Source organism: Hyla sarda, chromosome 7 (genome assembly GCF_029499605.1).
Source record: "Hyla sarda isolate aHylSar1 chromosome 7, aHylSar1.hap1, whole genome shotgun sequence".
Taxonomy (NCBI): domain Eukaryota; kingdom Metazoa; phylum Chordata; class Amphibia; order Anura; family Hylidae; genus Hyla; species Hyla sarda.
Window position 1 is genome coordinate 52,548,218 of NC_079195.1, and position 25,162 is coordinate 52,573,379.

General features: G+C 44.2%; 1 protein-coding gene across 9 annotated transcripts in view; it reads left to right on the forward strand.

The window, feature by feature from the left end:
- The window catches only part of JAKMIP3 (Janus kinase and microtubule interacting protein 3), a 195,219-nt gene extending 171,333 nt beyond the window's left edge, over positions 1-23,886 (forward strand). For all 9 annotated transcript variants that reach the window (XM_056529010.1, XM_056529011.1, XM_056529012.1 and 6 more), the window contains one exon: positions 23,671-23,886. The gene's annotated coding sequence lies outside the window, so the exon portion shown is untranslated. The remainder of the gene's footprint in view (positions 1-23,670) is intronic.
- Positions 23,887-25,162: the final 1,276 nt, after the last annotated feature.

Consider the following 25,162-nt stretch of genomic DNA (forward strand, 5'->3'; position numbering starts at 1 on the left):
CCTGTACTGCCCATCATTACGTGCAGAGCGATCTCGCTCTGCGCAGTAATGATAGCGGGGTGCTGCAGCAGTGATCCCCGGGGTCCCCAGCAGCGGGACCCCGGCGATCTGACATCTTATCCTCTATCCTTTGGAGATAAGGGGATAAGATGTCTGTTACGCCGAGCGCTCCGGGTCCCCGCTCCTCCCCGGAGCGCTCGCTACACTCCCCTCACTGCAGCGCTCCGGTCGGTTCCACGGACCCGGGGCGCTGCGATACCGCCTCCGGCCGGGATGCGATTCGCGATGCGGGTAGCGCCCGCTCGCGATGCGCACCCCGGCTCCCGTACCTGACTCGCTCTCCGTCAGTTCTGTCCCGGCGCGCGCGGCCCCGCTCCCTAGGGCGCGCGCGCGCCGGGTCTTTGCGATTTAAAGGGCCACTGCGCCGCTGATTGGCGCAGTGGTTCCAATTAGTGTTTACACCTGTGCACTTCCCTATATCACCTCACTTCCCCTTCACTCCCTCGCCGGATCTTGTTGCCATCGTGCCAGTGAAAGCGTTTCCTTGTGTGTTCCTAGCCTGTGTTCCAGACCTCCTGCCGTTGCCCCTGACTACGATCCTTGCTGCCTGCCCCGACCTTCTGCTACGTCCGACCTTGCTTCTGTCTACTCCCTTGTACCGCGCCTATCTTCAGCAGCCAGAGAGGTTGAGCCGTTGCTAGGGGATACGACCTGGTCACTACCGCCGCAGCAAGACCATCCCGCTTTGCGGCGGGCTCTGGTGAAAACCAGTAGTGACTTAGAACCGATCCTCTAGCACGGTCCACGCCAATCCCTCTCTGGCACAGAGGATCCACTACCTGCCAGCCGGCATCGTGACAGTAGATCCGGCCATGGATCCCGCTGAAGTTCCTCTGCCAGTTGTCGCTGACCTCACCACGGTGGTCGCCCAGCAGTCACAACAGATAGCGCAACAAGGCCAACAGCTGTCTCAACTGACTGTTATGCTACAACAGTTACTACCACAGCTCCAGCAATCATCTCCTCCGCCAGCTCCTGTACCTCCTCCGCAGCGAGTGGCCGCTTCTGGAATACGACTATCCTTGCCGGATAAATTTGATGGGGACTCTAAGTTTTGCCGTGGCTTTCTTTCCCAATGTTCATTACACTTGGAGATGATGTCGGACCAGTTCCCCACTGAAAGGTCTAAGGTGGCTTTCGTAGTCAGTCTGCTGTCTGGAAAAGCCCTGGCTTGGGCCACACCGCTCTGGGACCGCAATGACCCCGTCACTGCCTCTGTACACTCCTTCTTCTCGGAAATTCGAAGTGTCTTTGAGGAACCTGCCCGAGCCTCTTCTGCTGAGACTGCCCTGTTGAACCTGGTCCAGGGTAATTCTTCCGTTGGCGAGTATGCCGTACAATTCCGTACTCTTGCTTCAGAATTATCCTGGAATAATGAGGCACTCTGCGCGACCTTTAAAAAAGGCCTATCCAGCAACATTAAAGATGTTCTGGCCGCACGAGAAATCCCTGCTAATCTACATGAACTCATTCACCTAGCCACTCGCATTGACATGCGTTTTTCCGAAAGGCGTCAGGAGCTCCACCAGGATATGGACTCTGTTCGCACGAGGCGTTTCTTCTCCCCGGCTCCTCTCTCCTCTGGTCCCCTGCAACCTGTTCCTGTGCCTCCCGCCGTGGAGGCTATGCAGGTCGACCGGTCTCGCCTGACACCTCAAGAGAGGACACGACGCCGCATGGAGAATCTCTGCCTGTACTGTGCTAGTACCGAACACTTCCTGAAGGATTGTCCTATCCGTCCTCCCCGCCTGGAAAGACGTACGCTGACTCCGCACAAAGGTGAGACAGTCCTTGATGTCTACTCTGCTTCTCCACGTCTTACTGTGCCTGTGCGGATGTCTGCCTCTGCCTTCTCCTTCTCTGCTGTGGCCTTCTTGGACTCTGGATCTGCAGGAAATTTTATTTTGGCCTCTCTCGTCAACAGGTTCAACATCCCGGTGACCAGTCTCGCCAGACCCCTCTACATCAATTGTGTAAACAATGAAAGATTGGACTGTACTATACGTTTCCGCACGGAGCCCCTTCTAATGTGCATCGGATCTCATCACGAGAGGATTGAACTTTTGGTCCTCCCCAATTGCACTTCTGAAATTCTCCTTGGACTTCCCTGGCTTCAACTCCATTCCCCAACCCTGGATTGGTCCACTGGGGAGATCAAGAGTTGGGGGCCCTCTTGTTCCAAGGACTGCCTAAAACCGGTTCCCAGTAACCCTTGCCGTGTCCCTGTGGTTCCTCCTGTAACCGGCCTCCCTAAGGCCTATATGGACTTTGCGGACGTTTTTTGCAAAAAACAAGCTGAGACTCTACCTCCTCACAGGCCTTATGATTGTCCTATTGACCTCCTCCCGGGCACTACTCCACCCCGGGGCAGAATCTATCCTCTGTCCGTCCCAGAGACTCTTGCCATGTCTGAATACGTCCAGGAAAATTTAAAAAAGGGCTTTATCCGTAAATCCTCCTCTCCTGCCGGAGCCGGATTTTTCTTTGTGTCCAAAAAAGATGGCTCTCTATGTCCTTGCATTGACTACCGCGGTCTTAATAAAATCACGGTTAAGAACCGCTACCCCCTACCCCTCATCTCTGAACTCTTTGATCGTCTCCAAGGTGCCCATATTTTTACCAAACTGGACTTAAGAGGTGCTTATAATCTCATCCGCATCAGAGAGGGGGATGAATGGAAAACGGCATTTAACACCAGAGATGGACACTTTGAGTATCTGGTCATGCCCTTTGGCCTGTGCAACGCCCCTGCCGTCTTCCAAGACTTTGTTAATGAAATTTTTCGTGATCTCCTATACTCCTGTGTTGTTGTATATTTGGACGATATCCTGATTTTTTCTGCCAATCTAGAAGAACACCGCCAGCATGTCCGTATGGTTCTTCAGAGACTTCGTGATAATCAACTCTATGCCAAAATAGAGAAATGTCTGTTTGAATGCCAATCTCTTCCTTTTCTAGGATACTTGGTCTCTGGCCAGGGACTACAAATGGACCCAGATAAACTCTCTGCCGTCTTAGATTGGCCACGCCCCTCCGGACTCCGTGCCATCCAACGTTTTTTGGGGTTCGCCAATTATTACAGGCAATTTATTCCACATTTTTCTACCATTGTGGCTCCTATTGTGGCTTTAACCAAAAAAAATGCCGATCCCAAGTCTTGGCCTCCTCAAGCGGAAGACGCCTTTAAACGACTCAAGTCTGCCTTTTCTTCGGCTCCCGTGCTCTCCAGACCTGACCCATCTAAACCCTTCCTATTGGAGGTTGATGCCTCCTCAGTGGGAGCTGGAGCTGTCCTTCTACAAAAAAACTCTTCCGGGCATGCTGTTACTTGTGGTTTTTTTTCTAGGACCTTCTCTCCGGCGGAGAGGAACTACTCCATCGGGGATCGAGAGCTTCTAGCCATTAAATTAGCACTTGAGGAATGGAGGCATCTGCTGGAGGGATCAAGATTTCCAGTTATTATTTACACCGATCACAAGAACCTCTCCTACCTCCAGTCTGCCCAACGGCTGAATCCTCGTCAGGCCAGGTGGTCTCTGTTCTTTGCCCGATTTAATTTTGAAATTCACTTTCGGCCTGCTGATAAGAACATTAGGGCCGATGCTCTCTCTCGTTCCTCAGATGCTTCTGAAATTGAACTCTCTCCTCAACACATCATTCCTCCTGACTGCCTGATTTCCACTTCTCCAGCTTCCATCAGGCAAACTCCTCCAGGAAAGACCTTTGTTTCTCCACGCCAACGCCTCGGAATCCTCAAATGGGGTCACTCCTCCCATCTCGCAGGTCATGCGGGCATCAAGAAATCTGTGCAACTCATCTCTCGCTTCTATTGGTGGCCGACTCTAGAGACTGATGTGGTGGACTTTGTGCGAGCCTGCACTATCTGTGCCCGGGATAAGACTCCTCGCCAGAAGCCCGCTGGTTTTCTTCTTCCTCTGCCTGTCCCCGAACAACCTTGGTCTCTGATTGGTATGGATTTTATTACTGACTTACCCCCATCCCATGGCAACACTGTTATTTGGGTGGTCGTTGATCGATTCTCCAAAATGGCACATTTCATCCCTCTTCCTGGTCTTCCTTCAGCGCCTCAGTTGGCTAAACAATTTTTTGTACACATTTTTCGTCTTCACGGGTTGCCTACGCAGATCGTCTCGGATAGAGGCGTCCAATTTGTGTCTAAATTCTGGAGGGCTCTCTGTAAACAACTCAAGATTAAATTAAATTTTTCTTCTGCATACCATCCTCAATCCAATGGACAAGTAGAAAGAATTAACCAGGTCTTGGGTGACTATTTACGACATTTTGTTTCCTCCCGCCAGGATGACTGGGCAGATCTTCTACCTTGGGCCGAATTCTCGTATAATTTCAGAATCTCTGAATCTTCCTCCAAATCCCCGTTTTTCGTGGTGTACGGCCGTCACCCTCTTCCCCCCCTCCCTACCCCCTTGCCCTCTGGTCTGCCCGCTGTGGATGAAATTTCTCGTGATCTTTCCATCATATGGAGAGAGACCCAAAATTCTCTCTTACAGGCTTCTTCACGCATGAAGAGATTCGCGGATAAGAAAAGAAGAGCTCCTCCCATTTTTTCCCCTGGAGACAAGGTATGGCTCTCCGCTAAATATGTCCGCTTCCGTGTCCCTAGCTATAAGTTGGGACCACGCTATCTTGGTCCTTTCAAGATTTTGCGCCAGATTAATCCTGTCTCTTACAAACTTCTTCTTCCTCCTTCTCTTCGTATTCCTAATGCCTTTCATGTTTCTCTTCTTAAACCACTTATCATTAACCGTTTCTCTCCCAAATCTGTTCCCCCCACTCCTGTCTCCGGCTCCTCGGACATCTTCTCCGTCAAAGAAATTTTAGCATCTAAAAAGGTCAGAGGGAAAACCTTCTTTTTAGTGGATTGGGAGGGTTGTGGTCCAGAAGAGAGGTCCTGGGAACCTGAGGACAATATCCTGGACAAAAGTCTGATCCTCAGGTTCTCAGGCTCCAAGAAGAGGGGGAGACCCAAGGGGGGGGGTACTGTTACGCCGAGCGCTCCGGGTCCCCGCTCCTCCCCGGAGCGCTCGCTACACTCCCCTCACTGCAGCGCTCCGGTCGGTTCCACGGACCCGGGGCGCTGCGATACCGCCTCCGGCCGGGATGCGATTCGCGATGCGGGTAGCGCCCGCTCGCGATGCGCACCCCGGCTCCCGTACCTGACTCGCTCTCCGTCAGTTCTGTCCCGGCGCGCGCGGCCCCGCTCCCTAGGGCGCGCGCGCGCCGGGTCTTTGCGATTTAAAGGGCCACTGCGCCGCTGATTGGCGCAGTGGTTCCAATTAGTGTTTACACCTGTGCACTTCCCTATATCACCTCACTTCCCCTTCACTCCCTCGCCGGATCTTGTTGCCATCGTGCCAGTGAAAGCGTTTCCTTGTGTGTTCCTAGCCTGTGTTCCAGACCTCCTGCCGTTGCCCCTGACTACGATCCTTGCTGCCTGCCCCGACCTTCTGCTACGTCCGACCTTGCTTCTGTCTACTCCCTTGTACCGCGCCTATCTTCAGCAGCCAGAGAGGTTGAGCCGTTGCTAGGGGATACGACCTGGTCACTACCGCCGCAGCAAGACCATCCCGCTTTGCGGCGGGCTCTGGTGAAAACCAGTAGTGACTTAGAACCGATCCTCTAGCACGGTCCACGCCAATCCCTCTCTGGCACAGAGGATCCACTACCTGCCAGCCGGCATCGTGACAATGTCTAGTGGCGGAATACCCCTTTAATACTGATACATTTTCTTTTTCGATTTTTTTAAATGATAAAAATTTAATGTTTGCAATTTTTAGAATACTTTTTAAAATACTTAGGAAGAAAGAAAACTGTGCATACTGTGCTGTATACTTTATCTTTGCTGTATTCTGCTCTATAGAAGAGCACAGTTCAACGCTACAAAAAAAAGTGTAGTATACGTTTCTTTTTGATGGTGCCCTGTTGATGACACATGGGACTTTATGGTATACAGTTGCCTACATGGAGGATTTATGGTCAGTAAGTATACTGGGATATTTTCCCGGCATATGGGCTAAAGGTAAGGCCAAAGCACAATGTGAACTGAGTCCTAATAACACTTTTAAAATAATAACACTTACCTGCTTTTAGAATCATGTATAGTCATTAACATCCAAAAGAGGGCAGTATAATCAAATGGAAGCATTAGCCATACTGCACGGGACCAAATCCTATATTGAGGTTTTAAACCTTTTATTTTCTTCTATTCTACATGAAAGAGTGGTCTCAAACTGTGGCTATCCAGATGTTGCAAAACTTCAACTCCCAGCATGCCTGTCCGGGCATGCTGGGAGTTGAAGTTTTGCAACATCTGGAGGGCCACAGTTTGAGACCACTGACATAAATTTTGTAACAGTGTACTGTATAACATAGTATCAGCAGGAGGTCATAATACAATGTAAATACAGTGGTCCCTCAAGTTACAATATTAATTGGTTCCAGGACGACCATTGTATGTTGAAACCATTGTATGTTGGCACCAAAATGTCATCCAAAAATAGGAACAAGTGAGAATTAAAGAAAAATAAATAGATAACTAATATAGATAAAGCAAATCCTTATATATAAGAGTTGTAGTTTTGCAACAGCTGGGGGCACCCTGCTTGGGAAACACTGGTCTATGTAGAGGACAGGAGCTTCTTCGGGGTCCTGTACAGTGCACGCAATGTCCTAAAAAAAAAAAGTAACATGGAGCCGTCCTCACCTGGTGTCCAAAGGAGCAGCTAACCCTGGCCCAAAGAGTAGTACAGAACATGTAATGCCACCCTGTACTGTAGGGGGTGCTACCAGACATCAGTCAGTGCATACGCTTCAGTAATACAGGTGTTTTACCACTGAATGCCCATTCTGATTGGTCAGTTCATTGACTCGTTTCACAGATCAGGACTGTCTGTACATTGTATGTTGAGTCTGGTTTCAACTTACAATGGTCCAGAAAAGACCATTGTATGTTGAAACTATTGTATGTTGAGGCCATTGTAAGTTGAGGGATCACTGTAAAGGTGCTGGGCCTCCATGTGAAAACCTTTCATTGCAGTCCATAGGAAAATATAGGAAAATAATAATAGAAAAATTTTTTTCCCATGAATTTCAGTTTACGCAATGTTTTTTTCTGAAATTTACACTAATTGCATCATCCAGGAAAATCTCCGCATATTTTAAAATGTGCGCTTAATTTTACGCTGTGTAAACTCAGTCTTAGATGCATTCACCTTGAAATTTTCATGCAACTGTTTCACTGCTTTTTTTTGTGGCACAGTATTTTGTGGTCCAATGGCTGTTGGCTCTCTGGGCATGCTGGTTGTTGGAGCTTTGCAATAGCTGGAGGTCCACAGTTTGGAAACCACCGGTCTAGAGGCCTTTTTTGGTATGTACCATTATTTTTTATGCAGCATGCTCTAGGTTTGGCTATCTTCTTGCATTTTTCCTATAAGGTAGTGTGGTAGCCCTTGGGGGGTGTTGGTAGTGGGGGTATTGTTTCGGTAAATGAGGGGTTAATGTTAACCCTATAATTCGTGACGCCAGGCTGAGGGCTAGTATGCTGAGGTAATCCTCCGGCCTATCACCGCCCTTCTCAGAAACGACAGATGCATGTAATGAAATGACTGAGGTCTACAATGTACTTGAACTTGGGTAACTTTATTTAAAGGGTAGCTCCCACCATCCTATTTTTTTTTCTGTCCCTGTCTATTGCCAATCTATCCCTAACCCCCTCCCTGCTTTTAATTTTTATTTTTACTATATTAAAAATAACTTTTTTTCTGCCTGGTAGTATGCTCACTACCAGGCAGACTTCCCCAGCAGGCACCACGTCACTGATGCCTGCTGGGGGGAGACTTCCGCCCTTAGTTCATCTACACAGGGTGCCTCCAGCTGTTTCACCGCTACAACTCTCAGCTTGCCCTGACATCTATTGACACCCTGTGTAGATAAACTATTAGTTACATGCGGCGCGACTGCGCTAGCCCGTTCCCTCCCCCCCGCGCGCCATACCCCATTCCCTCCATCACAACCCCCCCCCCCCCCGCATACAGCATTCCCTCCATCACAAACCCCCCTCCCGCATACCCCGTTCCCTCATTACACTTACTGCAGAGTTTGGCAGCGGGCGTGCAGGGACAGCGGCGGCGACGAGGTGGCGGCGGCGATGTGCGGGAAGAGTGGCCTCCCAGCCAGTGGCCGGGGAGCCAATGCGCTCGCTCCCTGCCTGTCTGATTGACAGGCAGGGAGCGAGTGCAGCCTAACTGAAAAAGGACTGATTGCCAGGCCAAAATCAGTCCTTTTTCAGGCGTGACATCACGCCAGGCTGCAGCCGGCCACTAGGAGGGAGACCCCTAGTGGCCGGTTTTCAAATGTAAAACATTTTAATAAAAAAAAAAAAAAAAAAAAAATTTAATTATAAAAGTATATTAGAGATATGTTGTAGTACAAGTATTACAACATATCAAAAAATAAAGTTGGTGACAGTGCCCATTTAAGTGCTTGCTGTACATCCAATGAACAATGACAGTCACAGGAATACAGTCTTTATATAGCTCAATGATTGACAATTGTTGCGGACCTTGAATGATATTAAAAGTCTCTGAATTTAGGGTAGTTGTTGCAGATCCGTCCTGATTTAGAGGATAGATAAGGTCCGGTGATCCTGCAGAGTGCGTGGGGATTGATACACTCAGTAATTAGAAGTTATCGGCTGTCGCCGCGAGGTTCAGGCCTAGACTCACTGATCTCAGCAGCGCAGATGCTTCTTGCTTGCTTGCACAGGAACAAGAGAGCGAGAACATGGCCGCCGCTCCCTTATATGGGCAGGGGGCCGGGCTAATCTGGTCCGAACATCTGTCACTCACTGTTACAATGAGTGATGGGATTGACTACGTCACAAGGACCTCCAAAGGTCCTTAAGCAGAAATACCATACAGTTCACTTAACCACGTGACCCGCAGGTCCTCTTACGCTATAGACAGGTAATTAACTATTTATAGGGCATTTACATAATATTTACATGCTTCCCAAGTAAGCTATTGGAGCAATAACTATCTGGATGAGAGGTGACTAGGGGTGAACTAGACAATGGGGACCCCGACGTCCTAGGGACTCTGGCTAAGGGGATGCACCCACGCAGGTACCGGATAGGATACAGTACCGGGATACCACAGTAGTCTATAAGACTTAAATGCCACCAAAAACATTTTAAGGCTACGGAAAAATGTACTGAGCAGCGGCAAATATGCAGAGTATTCTGCAATAAGCATACACACAGAGCTACCCGGTAGCAGCCCTGTATGTTCGGTGAGGTTTGGGGGTGGGGCTGCAAGTTACAGTCACATCGGCATCGGCCCCGCCCCCAAACCTCACTGAACACACAGGGCTGATGCCGGGTAGCCTTGGGTGTATGCTGATTGTAAAATACGTAGCGTATTTCCCACTGCGCAGCACATTTTGCTCAGCATGAAATACGCTGCGTAAGCGCTACATATACTGTAACCCTAAAAAATGCTTGAAGTTCATGGAATTTTTGTCAGGGAAAAAAGTGCAGATTGTGAAGGAGGCCTAAGAAAGATGTAAATTAAAAAAATGTGACTATAAAAAGACGATATGCTCACATTCAAGTTACATTGTCTAATATGAAAAACCCCCACTACATAATCGTGTGACTGTACAAACACTAGAAACTGTAGATGCTACAAAAAGTCTATGGAAGGGGATTTTTGTAAGCATTTTGGTGCACACTTGTGCATTAGCATTTCCCACTATTTCCAATTTTGTGCTACTCAAAGCACTTTTCCAAAAAGGAGATGGGCTTAGCTGTAGGGGTGGGGCCTCCTGCCACCTGAAAGTCTTTAATTTATTCCATAACTAGCTGAGTACCCGGCGCTGCCCGGTTTTTCCTACCTAATCCTTGTGGGGGAGGAAAAGCAACAAAGGAGAAAACGTTTGTCCTCATATCCCGTCCTCAAATCCTGACCCCATATCCCCTCCTCATGTCCCCACCCCAAATCCCCTCCTCATATCCCGACCTCATATTTCAACCTCATATCCCAACCACATATTCCGTCCTTATATCCTGTCCACATATACTGACCTCATACTGCCAGCCTAATGTGGGGGAACTACAACCTAATGTGGGGGGGAACTATACTGCCAGCCTAATGTGGGGGAACTATACTGCCAGCCTAATGTGGGGGAACTATACTGCCAGCCTAATGTGGGGGAACTATACTGCCAACCTAATGTGGGGGGAACTATACTGCCAGCCTAATATGGAGGAACTATACTGCCAACTAAATGTGGGGGAACTATACTGCCAACCTAATGTGTGAAGACTACAACCTAATGCGGGGGGGGGGGGGGGACGGGACTATGCTGCCAGCCTAATGTGGTGGAACTATACTGCCATCCCTAATGTGGGGGAACATACTGCCAACTAAATGTGGGGGAACTATACTGCCAACCTAATGTGGGGAACTACAACCTAATGTGGGGGGAACTATACTGCCAACCTAATGTGGGGGATCTACAACCTAATGTGGGGGATCTATACTGCCAACCTAATGTGGGGGGAACGATACTGCCAACCTAATGTGGGGGGGGAACTGTGCTGCGTACTTAAAGGGGTAGTCCACAAAATAAGATATATGTGTGCATAGGAATTTGTTCATAGTTTTTTTTTTTTTTTTTTTTTTTACTATAGTCCGGCCCTCCAACAGTCTGAGGGACAGTGAACTGGACCCCTGTTTAATAAGTTTGAGGACCCCTGCTATACAGTATATGACATGTAACTGGTCCAGCACCCAGTGTGCGGTATGATATTTGGACATTTTGCTGAATAACCCCCCAGACTCATGTCGCCTTTAAACACGGCCTGAAATGTAATCGTGTGAGCCACTTGCCCAGCAGTTTTTGTTTCTTCCATTGTAAGGCTTCATAGTTGTCACTCAGCATAATGTCAGAATTGCCGCTGTCTCGATCCATTCGTCTGGAAACGCTTGTAGCAAAATGCTTGCTTGTCTGTGACAGAATTTCTCTGACCCCTTACACGGATGTTTGCTGCAGGTGAGGACCCGGGCTTTGTTCTTTCGAGTGCCAGACGACAGCTGCAATTTACTTGTCGAGACTAAATCAATTACTAAAGTAGCCACAACTCAATAGTAGCCTCCACTGCTATCTGCTACCTTTACTATGTCATCTGATAGTCCAGAGATTCCAATAATGCAAAGCCAACATTACTTACCTAAAATTCTAGCACGGTATTTAAAAACTACATCACAGTGGCACTTGGCTTAGCTTCCCACATACAGCTTTCTGTGGCAGTTTTTTTTTTTTTTTTTAAAGGGTACTCCAGGGGTTCAGGGTTCAAATCGTCTGGTGGCAGAAAATTATACAGATTTGTAAATTACTTCTATTTAAAAATCTGAATCCTTCCAGTACTTATTAGCTGCTGTATGCTACAGAGTAAGTTGTGTAGTTCTTTCCAGTCTGACCACAGTGCTCTCTGCTGACATCACTGTTCATGTCAGGTACTGTCCAAAGTATAAACAAATCCCCATAGCAAACCTCTGTGCAGAATTCTGTCTCAAATTAAAGCCCATAGACTTCTATGTGATTCTAAGGTCCTATTCAACCTTTTGAAATTGCACTTGCGGAATTTCCACACAGATTCCACACCAATTCCGAACATTGCACAGGGCCTTAGTTCCAACCCACTGATGACAAACCCTGCACACCACATCATCATAACCTCTGGGCATTTTATTGTTTTATTGATTCTGCGGATGTACATAGTATTCTTCACTATCTAGATAGTGTACACCATGGTATTACTAGAACTCCACCTGAGTATATTAAAATTAGCTTTGTATACCAGAGTTTGTAATCCACAACCAGCATTGTACCTATTACCTGTACACCACAGTTCTTATCTACATTATCTGTAAAATCAGCATTATACTAACAATGATGTAACTTCCATTATAAATATAAACCCTCTAATATATGTGCCTACATGTACTACTCATCATCTTCACAACATATCACCTGACTTTTATAAACATTGTTTTATTCTCTATTTATTTGCATAACTGAGCAACTTACACAATTTTATCCGTAACCGGAGCAAATTTTTTTAATGAATTGTATCATTAAATATTTTGTATGTATTTTCTATGTAATTTTATTTTTTTTTTACATATGTTACTATATATCCTACTAGCTATTTGAACAACGCTATATCCTACTCCTGAGGAAGGCACCTAGTGTGCCAAAACGCGTCGTCCACTTTGCCACAAATAAAATAAGATTGTCCTCTGCTGACTTGTGTACTACCCTTTGTGACCACCCTATGAGCAGCGCCTCCAATACCGTCTTTTGCTCTTGTATAACACATTACTCTGCTGGTTTCCTTACGAAGTCCAGAACCGGTCCAAGTGCAGCCGCCCAAACCACATCTACTCCCATTCTTGCCTACTACCACCTGTGAACCGTGACTCCCGCGATCTGCGTCTCATAGTGCCATCACCCCACAGGTGAGTATATCACTTAGGTGTGTTGGAGGGTTCACACCGAGCTGATATACATTTCAAGGGAGCGCCCCCTGTTTTTTCCTTTTTTATCTCACGATATTGGCAAGCAGAAATTCAGAAGTTTGAATGGGAGTGCAGAATCACTTTGAAGCCTATGGGCTTAAATTTGAGACAGAATTCTACAAGCGGAAATTCTGCCATGTGATAGACCTTAAGGCTGACAACTGGCTGCTTGCACACAACACATTGTTTGTTCATACTATGGTGTTAAAAAACAGACATATTGTAAAGAGACAAAAGGAACTGTCAGGAACTGTCCTGAGTAGGAGCAAATCCCCATAGTGAACCTCGCCTGCCCCAGACAGTTCCTGAGATGAACAGAGGTGTCAGCAGAGAGCACTGTGGTCAGACTGGAAAGAAGTACGCAACTTCCTCTGGAGTATACAGCAGCTGATAAATACAGGAAGGATTAAGATTTTTAAATAGAAGTAATTTACAAATCTGTAGAACTTTCTAGCACCAGTTGATTTAAAACTTTACCCTCCCCTCCCCTCCAGAGTACCCCTTTAACGTCAGACCACTGGTTTACTCCAACATCCCTAATACAGAGGTTATCCATATGGAACAAAAATATTGTGGCATGCAACATTCGATACCGAGGGGTGATGTAATGCTACTGGCCCTCAGTGCAAAATGAGCATTTGGGCCCTCCGGCTACCATGTGCCATTTCTAATATTGGTGTCTTATGTGTGTCCTAGGCTACTTATGTACCCCTTACATCAGATGGCATGTAACGAAAATAGTCCCCCTTACAACCATGCTTCTATTAAACATATATCTTAGCAATATATATATATATATATATATATATATATATATATATACATATAAAAAAAAAATATATATATATATACATATATATACACATACATATTATATATTGTGATAGGTGTATCAAGTGAGCCACTGTTAGAAATACTTTATGAATATATGAATAGGACTGTTAAAACAACATCATGTTTCATTCCTTTTATGCAATGTTTGTGTCTGGCATTTCAACTTGGCTTTGCCCTTGTCACTGCTCCGTCTGCCTCTGCTTTGAATTAAAGAATTATGTGGTATGGTCGGCAATTCGCACATTATTAAGTTGCTGCCAAGCATAAAGTATAACAAAGGCCATTGATGGGGCTCCCGGGACAGTGGCCCCAACATCTGCACCACCAATCCATCACTGCTAATTGTACAAACGCTCAGTAAACGAAACAATTCTCATTCCTAATGGACATCGCTCGCATAAAGCTCCAATCCCTGTACCCCAGGATCATAAATAAGGAGATTGGGGTCTCGGTTTTAATTAAGAAACATTTAAATAAGCAAAAATAACATTTTATTTTAGTGCTATAGAGGGGATAGTGTTATAGCCAAACGTAGACATAAAGAATCAATTGCAAGAATTAATAAATATTGGGACAGTCATGGTATGGCAGTATTTAGATAGTTTACTGTCATTGTTTATTTATCTCATATCTATCTCTATCTACAAGTTATCTGTAATGAATGGATCTGGTTTCAGCAGAAGGGTTAAATTCCCCTCAACCCTGGGCCAGTCATAGAGATTGGACTACTAGCCAATCTCATCTGGCTTCAGTGTCCTTTCCCTTCTCAGGTGGATATTTATATCCAGCTAGTTTGTTCAATCATTGCTTGTGTTGGTGTCTATCTGCACTAGCTTTTGTATTTCTTCTTGATTGTTCTATCTTGTATATTTTGACCCTTGGCTAAGTGATCCAACTATTCTTCTTTATTGCATATTGGTACTGCAAATTTATCCAGTTTTATTACATTTTGTCCCATATGTTTTGTATCATGTGCTGTGCTTGTTAACCCATTGTGTCCTGACCTGCTTCCCTGACTTGTGTGGAGTGTAATTTATTTTATTGGACTTATCTATGCCCTTGCAGTTACTCAAAACAGGGACTGTCATCCAGTTAAGGTTCTGTTGCTTAGGGGGAAAACTTAAGTAGGCAGGGAAAGTGGCTGTGAGTTTAGGGATTCACATATCCCTGCCCTATGTATCAGTATTTATCTCTTATCTATTTATTTATCTATATCTCTCTATATCTCTATCTGTGTAACTCTGTGGAAAAGAACTGCTGGTACTGCACACATTGTATTATTTAACAGCTGTTATTTTAGCAAAAGATGGCTACAAAAGAAAAGCTGTCACATTGTTTTCGCAATGTTTCTGGAGCCTCAATTTGAACCATGAATGGCTGAAAAATGGACCAAAAGCTAAAGATGGATGAAATGGCTGAAAATAACAGGCTTGCCTGGCCTTCTGCCTTGTGTCCGGGCCTGTCACATCACACTGCCACTTAGCCTATCACTAGCTGAGGCAGGACATTGCTGCATCCAGTGATTAGCTAAGCCACAGTGTGACGTGTTGGGCACCAAAAGCCTGAAGAAGACAGGGGATGAAGGACAATCTCCAGAGGCTGAATCTCCAGAGACTGAAACCTCCGGGTTTCCGGGACTGGGGACGTGACATCACGCCACGCCACGCACCCACCATTCATGTCTATGGGAGGAGGCGTGACAGCCATCACGCCCCCTCCCATAGACATGAATGGAGGAGGCGTGGCGTGACGTCACGTCCCCAGTCCCGGAAACCCGGAGGTTTCCGAAACTGGAGATTCAGCACCCGCATAGAATATGAGTGCTGCAGGGAGATCGCGGGGGGTCCCAGCAGCTGGCCGCCCGTGATCAGACATCTTATCCCCTATCCTTTGGATAGGGGATAAAATATTTTTGCCAGGAATACCCCTTTAAACAGTCTTCAGACATGACAGATTTATCAATCAGCCTGATACACTCTGCGATAAATCTGGCACATTTAAAGACTGTCCATCTAAAAAATAGCCACTGTGTGATCAAAGTCAAACTGCTCTATTGGGACCCAGCATATCCATGCGACGCTAGTATGAACAGACCCTTATATACGTTTTTCAAAGGATGACGAGTAAACCTACTGAAGTTTCTTCTTGTCTCTGTGGGTTGTCGCAATGCAAAAAGTTAATAGATCAAATTCAGCTCTGCTACATTTACATCTGCCCCTTATAACACTGTTGAGTATTTAAATTAAGACCATAAGGCTCCTATATACCCTAAATCAAGTTTAGGCTATTTCAAAATGAAGTATATTGTCTCCCGCTTTGTACATCATTTAATTCCTTCTTGATCCCTTCCATGAATTGGATTATACATTTAGTATCTGTGTAGCCGGTCGGTTGCATTAAAGTCAAGGAGTCAAACATTGTCATTAACATGATAAAGGCCGCTCCGTGTAAAGATACCACACAGCTGCTACAGACTTGATAGGCCGGCCATCTGTCAGCCTCCTGCCTCCTCAGCTACACATCTTATCTGCCATAGCTAGACCAATAAACGGCCCATAAGTGGCTATTACTCAGCTCTTTACCTCTTGTGATAATGATGGGATCATACCGGCAGGGTCACGGAAATCAAGCTTTTCCTTAAACAAGTTCTGCCTTAAATTAAAGGGGTACTCCGGTGAAAACCTTTTTTTCTTTTAAATCAACTGGTGGCAGAAAGTTAAACATATTTGTAAATTACTTCTATTAAAAAATCTTAATCCTTCCTGTACTTATTAGCTGCTGAATACTACAGAGGAAATTCTTTTCTTTTTGGAACACTGATGACATCACGAGCACAGTTCTCTCTGCTGATGTTATTATAATAATAATAACGCTTTATTTAATGTTGTCCTTAGTGGGATTTAAACCCAAGTCCCCAGCACTGCAAGGCAGCAGTGCTAACCACTGAGCCACCATGCTGCCCTTAGCATACATCTGCTATGCATGGTTCCTAAAATGGACAGAGATGTCAGCAGAGAGCACTGTGCTCGTGATGTCATCAGTGTTCCAAAAAGAAAGGAATTTCCTCTGTAGCATTCAGCAGCTAATAAGTACTGGAAGGATTAAGATTTTTTAATAGAAGTAATTTACAAATATGTTAACTTTCTGCCACCAGTTGATTTAAAAGAAAAAAGGTTTTCACCAGAGTACCCCTTTAAGTCCCCCTTTCTGGAATGCTGGAATGTTTTACGTATTAATCTTACTCTCAATAATAAGATGAAGTCTTACTTGGCTCTATGCCACATGACCGATATCTCATAATGTAACTCTATGGACTGTGGAACCATCTTGTGTCGTGAGCACAGAGAGCAAGGAGAAGCAGGGCTCAGCCAAATACTATGGAATTGGTAGGTCTAACAAATGACAAATGAAAATTTCTGACATGTCTCATGTCAAAAGTTTTTTGATAAGGTGCCTTTAATGGGGTACTCCGGCGCTTAGACATCTTATCCCCTATCCAAAGGATAGGGGATAAGATGCCTGATCACGGGGGTCCCGCCGCTGGGGACCCCCGTGATCTTGCACGCAGCACCCCATTAAAATCAGTCCCCGGAGCACATTCACTCCGGGTCTGATTACTGGCGATCACGGGGCCCCTCAATGCAAGCCTATGGGACGGGGCGTGACAGCTGTGTGTGACATAGGCTTGCATTGAGGGGGTGGAGCCATGACGTCAAAATGCTACGGCCCTGTGATCGCCTGTAATCAGACCCGGATCGAACGTGCTCCGGGGACTTATTTTAACGGGGGGCTGCATGCAAGATCACGGGGGTCCCCAACGGCGAGACCCCCGTGATCAAGTATCTAATACCCTATCCTTTGGATAGGGGATAAGATGTCTAAGCGCCGAAGTACCCCTTTAAAATAAAGTGGGCCAAACCTGTCATTTTTGGTTGGACCGAACAACTGTCTAATGTTATGGGACTCCTGAGTCTCCCCCTTCACATATGATGTCGAGGAGAGGACGGTTGGGCATGTAGGATTTTAACAGCCTAATTCCTTTGCTCTCTCAGAGATAAGCTTCTCCCAAAGAAGTCTGACAACAGCTTACCGCTCTTCTCTCTATTCAGAACATATAAATGCTTGACTGAACCAAATGTTTGTGTCTGTGTATGGAAGGATCAAAAGAAATGTTGGCAGAACTAACATGTAGCATATAGTTGAATATATTTACTGTCGTGCCTTGTTTAGGCAACCAGCTGTCATTAAATCTCCTACACTTTGCTGACTCTGTCACAGTCTACATAGTAAAGCTGAAGAATTAGCTTCAGAGCATGGGAAGTGGGAAAAGTTTTCATTATGAAACAGTATATAAAAATATCAAGATTTCAATTTTGTAAATAGTTGCATACATTCAAATAAAACAATATATATTTTCAAAAAGCTTTATGAATATATATATATATATATATATATATATATATATATATATATATATATACTTAATTTAGACAAGTTGTAGTTTTCCAAGAATACTTCCCCTTTGAGTATTCTGTAACCTGAACTTTAATTGTGTTGTTCGGGGATAAGGAAAAAAAAGTTATATGTGGCTGGGGGCGCTATACAATAGGAGTCCACCCCTCACATTTTTGTAAATATTTTATTAGTAAGACCCAAAGGGATTGGCCATTGCTGGTCTTGTTTTTGTTTTTACTGCTACATGTTACTGAATCCTGACTCAATAAAGATGGAATTTTTTTACCAGAATCAACAACATCTCTTCTTTGCCTAAAAGCAGGTACAACACTACACTGATGTGACACAGATATATGTGTTTTGTTGCATATGTATTTTTTGCCTTGTAAAAGATCAGCAAAATTGATGGATGGAGTAACCTAGTCCAGATCCACCAAAAAACAGACAGATGTTGCATGAATTGTCCTGGGGGGTGGAAAGTACCGTATTTTTCACCGTATAAGACGCACTTTTTCTTCCCCAAAACTGGGGGGGGAGGGGGGGGAGTTGGTGCGTCTTATACGGCAAATACACATTAAAACCCTGTCCTATCGGGTCGGTCCCTGCGGCCATCAACGGCCAGGACCCGCGGCTAATACATAACATCACCGATCGCGGTGATGCCCTGTATTAACCCTTCAGATGCGGCGATCAATGCTGACCGCCGCGTCTGAAGCGAAAGCGACACTAACCCGGCTGCTCAGTCGGGCTGTTCAGGACCGCCGTGGTGAAATCGCGGCATCCCGAACAGCTTACAGGACACCGTGAGGGACCTTACCTGCCTCATCGGTGTCTGCTCCGTGCCGGGATCCCCTGCATGGCCGGCGCTCTCCTTCGACGTCATAACGTCATCGCACACGCCGTCCCATCATCCAATAGGAGCGGTGTGTGTAGCGGCGTGATGGTGGTGACGGAGAGTGAGGATACCGGGCAGCAGAGACATTCCGGAGCGACGGGGACACCCAGGGGATGCGGTGACAGCAATGGAGGGCAACATCCAGGGCAGCGGTGACGAGCGGTGATGGGTCCGGAGCGGCGTGGACACGTGAGTATTACCTCCTATACCAGTGGTCTTCAACCTGCGGACCTCCAGATGTTGCAAAACTACAACTCCTGGCATGCCCGTACAGCCAACGGCTGCAACATCTGGAGGTCTGCAGGTTGAAGATCACTGTCCTATACTTTACATTGTATTTGGTTCAGAATCTTTTTTTTCTAGATTTTCATCCTTTAAAATTGGGTGCGTCTTATATGCCGGAGCATCTTATATGGCGAAAAATACGGTACATACAGTACCTGGTCACAGATTACCTGTTAGTGGACATGTATGCACCTGTATAAGCTTTACAGTAACCAGTTTTTCCGGTTTTACAAGCCAAAAGATCTATATTCATCAGTATATGGGTTTATGGTCTAATGACATCTGGTCCTTCTAGAAGATAAAATCCACCCATGAATATTTAATGTAAATGTTGCTGTAGACATCACTATCTGGATGTGAAAGGTTCTTATGATGATGAATTATTCATTGTTACATAATTACTGACACCGTCTAACATAAGGGTTAATCCGACATCATAGTAAACTGCGTTCAATATTGATAAATGTTCTATAGTTGGTCTACAGATTGCATATGAAATGTGGCCAAAAAAGCCATGTATGCTCTACAATAAGTAAGTTATGTAAAGACAGATGTAAGTAATGGAATTGAGACACATGGAACCCAGCCACAATACTGTGCTATTAAAAAAAACTGCACACAGTGTAGCCACAATGATGGATGCTGGACTTATATTGGAATTGATAGTAAAGCTTAGTATTGGCAATGTTTAAAGGGGTTTACAAGATTTTTAGTTTATTGTCTATCCTTTTAGTGGATGGTCAGTGTATGATCATTGGTGGAAACTACTTACAGGTGGAAACTATCTACTGTGGTCTATATATGGGGGAAAACCCCTCTCCCTGTAACAGGTGGGCACCTTCCCTGTCGATTCACCCCAGTGACTCTGCTGGATGCTCTTTCACATGGGCACTTAAGGGAGGGAGTAACTTGCATTGCTACTCAAATGGGTACTCAGGTGGAAAACAATTTTGTTTTTAAATCAACTGGTGCCAGAAAGTTCAACAGATTTGTAAATTACTTCAATTAAAAAATCTTAATCCTTCCAGTACTTATCAGCAGCTGTATGCTATAGAGAAAGTTCTTTTCTTTTTGAATTTCCTTTCTGCCTTACCACACTGCTCTTTGCTGACACATCTGTCCATATCAGGAACTGTCCAGAGCAGGCGCAAATCCCCATAGCAACCCTACCCTGCTCTGGACAGTTCCTGACATGGATAGAGATGTCAGCATAGAGCACTGTGGTCAGACAGAAAATAAATTCAAAAAGAACTTCCTCTGGAGCATACAGCAGCTGATAAGTACTGGAATAATTAAAATTTTTACATAGAAGTGATTTACAAATCTGCTTAATTTTCTGGCAGCGGTTGATTAAAAAAAAATTCCACTGGAGTACCCCTTTTAACTCTTTGGGGACAAGCAATATTCAATGATTTCTATATACCGTAGCTCTGGATAGTGTTTGTCCCCCACTGATGTACTGATCACTCTGTACTGGCCCAGCACTAAAGGGGTTAATTAGTAATGCTGAGCACTTTTAGTTTACTCTATGTTGGCTATATAAGATATAGCCATGTATACAGTCAGGAGCCTTTACTTACCAGTACGGGTTTCTGTCTGGTTTTCTTTCTTTTGTAGCCAGACCTCTAGTGACGTCATGTTTACTAAATGCAGGACTGCAGATTACAATAAAGAACAGACAGGAATCTGGATCTGTAAGTGATGCTGTGTTCTCAAACAGCATTTTAAACATGCTGAAATTTTAATTTTTTTTTATTTGTTTTTTAACGGCAAGTTAAAAATGTTATGTGTGAACACAGACATAAATTTGTGTGCACTTTTCTCTACTGGGGAGAGCGCCAATATGTACTAACAATTTTTTTGTGTGTTTTCTTCTTTCTTATTTCAGACCTATACTATTTTCATAAATAAAAAAAATGTGTGGGATTCCCCCTATTTTTCAAACAGCCAGATGCCAACCAAAGCAGCACCATTCATGATGCTCTTGGCCTGTTGGTAATGGCTCTTTCAGATACCCCTGTGGCGGTGGTACCAGGTTATTTATGGGAGTTTAGTGATAGCTGTTTTTGGTGCTATTGCTTGTTAATGGATGCTGTCTATCAGCCTATAAAGTAAAAAAAAAAAAAAAAAAAAAGCAACACCTTCAAAAAATACACCCCCCAAACGACTCTCACTATCCATGTTATTAAGAAAAAAATTGAAAAAAAAAGCTAGTCATCAAAGTAATCCACCAAATCTGATATAGTGCACAGGATACATGGATTTGAATCAAGAAAAAGGAAACACAAAAGAATGGTTAGTAAAATGTCTTTAAAAAAAAAAAAAAAAAAGGATGTAAAAAATTTGTGAATTTTAGAATTTTGAATAAAGCATCACTTACCCATCTGTCTGTACTGTAATCTCCTGCATTCCTGCCTCTAGTAACCATGATGTCACTAGAGGCGGGGCTACAGAAGATGAAATAACAGACGGGAACCAGGTGGGTATGTGAGCAGCCCCTTATTGTATACAGTATATAGCTATCTCTACAGAGAGCTATATACTGTATTGCCCAGAAGGAGTTACTATAGATGCTCAGCATCACTAGTTAACTCTTTCCAATGTTTCAAAAATTGCACATGATAAATCCTGGTGTAAATAATATGCCATGATTTAAATAGCTTTTCTCCGTCCACTAGATTTAGATGGCTTTTCTGCATCACAAATACAGGGTAATACATTCGGCCACATGAGGAGAATAATATAGGCTCATTTTGACCTTAATACGTTACAACTGTATAGTATGAAAACTGTGAAAAGGCAACAGAACTTGAAAAAAACTACTCCACATACTTTTGTGATTGGGGAAGTTATTTGGGTTCTATACAGTATGGTTACTTATTATTTTATCATTTGGGTGCTCTTTGATATCACAAAAAAAAGGTTAAAATCAATAGTAGCTATAGCAAATTGTATAACCAGACTAAGGCACACCCAGTCATATTGCCATGCATGTACTTTATGTCCAGTCTCCCTCAGATATCCATTATACACTTAAAGAGTACCTCTCATGATCTTGTTAAATTTTAAACCCCCCCCCCCCCCCCCGCCTTTATTTTTATTTTTTAGTGTTCTACCATGATATTGCTCTGTATTCAGATTCACAGACTGGGAAGGGATATGTTCCCCAGCAGGCGTAACATCATCTGAAGCCATACAGCCATACACAGCCCAGAGCAGTTCAGTATGAGATGAGCTATGATTCGCTAAGGCTGCACACACCCTTCAGTACTCCAGACTGCGTTTCCTGATTTTGGACTTCTGCCAGGCCAGCAGGAGTCCAAAGTCTGTGCAAGAGATAGGGGGAAATGTGCTCTGGACACGTAGGGAGACACCTAGTGGCAGCTTTTTTAAACACAAATAAAACAGAGAAAACTTCACTTTTTTTTTTAACCAAAGTACATTAGAAAGTTTTTTTTTATTTACCATAAGGAGTGCAATAGCAAACTTTAGTTTTAATGACAGTGCCCATTTAATAGAGTTTTAAAGTTTTATATAGCATCAGCATTTTTTACCAAACTCTTAAGGGTGCGTTCCCACGCAGCAGCGGGAAATACGCTGCGTATTCCTTGCTCACTATACACACAGGGCTTTCCGGCGGCAGCCCTATGTGTGCAGTGAGTTTTGGAGGCGGAGCCGCGCTTCACAGTCACGCCGGCACACGGCCCCGCCTCTAAAACTCACTACACGCATAGGGCTGCCGCTGGAAAGACCTGTGTGTATAGTGAGCAAGGGATAAGCAGCATATTTCCCACTGCTTCTGTAAATTTTGCGCAGCGTCAAATACGCTGTGTATACGCCGTGTGGGAACGCACCCAAATACTGTATACTCTGTATTTGTAATGCACATTATATCATAGTTTGAATGAAGTCCATTAAAGGGGTATTCCAGGAAAAACTTTTTTATATACATCAACTGGCTCCAAAAAGTTAAACAGATTTGTAAATTACTTCTATTAAAAAATCTTAATCCTTTCAGTACTTATGAGCTTCTGAAGTTAAGGTTGTTCTTTTCTGTCTAAATCCTCTCTGATGACACCTGTCTCGGGAAAAATGGGGATTTGCTTCTAAACTGGATGTTTCCCGAGACAGGTGTCATCAGAGAGGATTTAGACAGAAAAGAACAACCTTAACTTCAGAAGCTCATAAGTACTGAAAGGATTAAGATTTTTTAATAGAAGTAATTTACAAATCTGTTTAACTTTCTGGAGCCAGTTGATATATATAAAAAAGTTTTTTCCTGGAATACCCCTTTAAGCAGCACAATCCAACAATGAGGCCCATAAGCACCCTTTCTATAAATCATGCCCCTCACATCTTTTTACAAGCTTTGCAGAGGGTATGTTTAGGTTTTGTTTAAGTTTTATTACTACACTGTATTTGGGTCTTTCTAGTAATGGAAAGTTCTATGCTATACATTTATATTGTAAACGTGCAGGCTGATTGTAAATTGTAACCATTCTGTATGTTGTATCTTTATAGGGAACACCAAAAATCTGTGTTACCCCAGTAAACCACCATTGGGAGGATGAAGCAGAAAACAGTGTTTCAAAGCATCGGATGCCAAATCTGACGAATAAAATGTCATTTTATTTCCTATTTCAAAGTATTTCACCCTCCATTTAAAGAAAGTTATATTACAGATGATGTAACAAGAGGATGATGTAGCAGAGCTGAGTATGTAGAAGGTGAGCGAGAAGTCACTGGGCCCCATGACAGTCTTTTCCAAATAGTGTGTCTCCAGCTGTTGCAAAACTACAACTCCCAGCATGCCCGGACAGCCTTTGGCTGTCCGGACATGCTGGGAATTGTAGTTTTGCAACAGCTGGAGACACACTGTTTGGAAAACACTGGCATAGGCTTTGGACAGAACATTTGCCTCCTTTAAAAGCATTCAGAGTGATTTTTATGTTGTGGCCTTGTGCTTAAATAAAAATAAATTAGAAATCTTTTTTAATTCCTTTAAAGGGTACCGCTCATCAAAAAAAACTTTTGATGTATTATAGATTAATATATGCAGAATAACTTTACAATTGCATGTTATTAAAAAATATGCTTCTTTCTATTTAATTTTCCACTTTGAAGAAATGACCACTAGGGGTCTCCCTACCAGTCCTGGCAGCAAGCATTTCAGACTCATGCTGGAGTCCTAAACACTACGAGCTGCCAGTCTGCTTTGCTCACAAAGGAGAACACTCAGAGCTGCCAGCCTGCTTTGTTCACAAAGGAGAACACTCAGAGCTGCCAGCCTGCTTTGTTCACAGCCTGTTTGGTTGTGAACAAAGCAGGCTGGCAGCTCTGAGTGTTTTGGACTCCAGCATGAGTCAGAAATGCTTGCTGACAGGACTGATCTGGAAAAATACAATAGAAAGAAGCATATTTTTCATTAACATGCTATTGGAAAGTTATTCAACATTCATTAAACTAAAATATATCAAAAGTTTATTTGATGAGAGGTACCCTTTAAGAAGGAAGAACTAAAATCTTGCAGTGACATAAGTATTCAGACCCTTCACGCAGGAATTAGTTAGAGCCCTTTGGCAGCAATTTCCGCCTCCAGTCTTCTTGGGGATGAGGACACAAGGTTTACACACCTGGATTTGGGGATTTTCTGCCATTCTTCTTGGCAGATCCTCTTAAAGGGGTACTCCCAAGGAAAACTTTTTTTTTTAATCAACTGGTGTCAGAAAGTTAAACAGATTTGTAAATTACTTCTTTTAAAAAATACTAATCTTTCCAGTACTTTTTAGGGTCTGTATACTACAGAGGAAATGGTTTTCTTTTTGGAACACAGAGCTCTCTGCTGACATCACGAGCACAGTGCTCTCTGCTGATATCTCTGTCCATTTTAGGAACTGTCCGGAGCAGCTTATGTTTGCTATGGGGATTTTCTTCTTCTCTGGACAGTTCTTAAAATGGACAGAGATGTCAGCAGAGAGCACTGTGGTCATGATGTCCGCAGACAGCTCTGTGT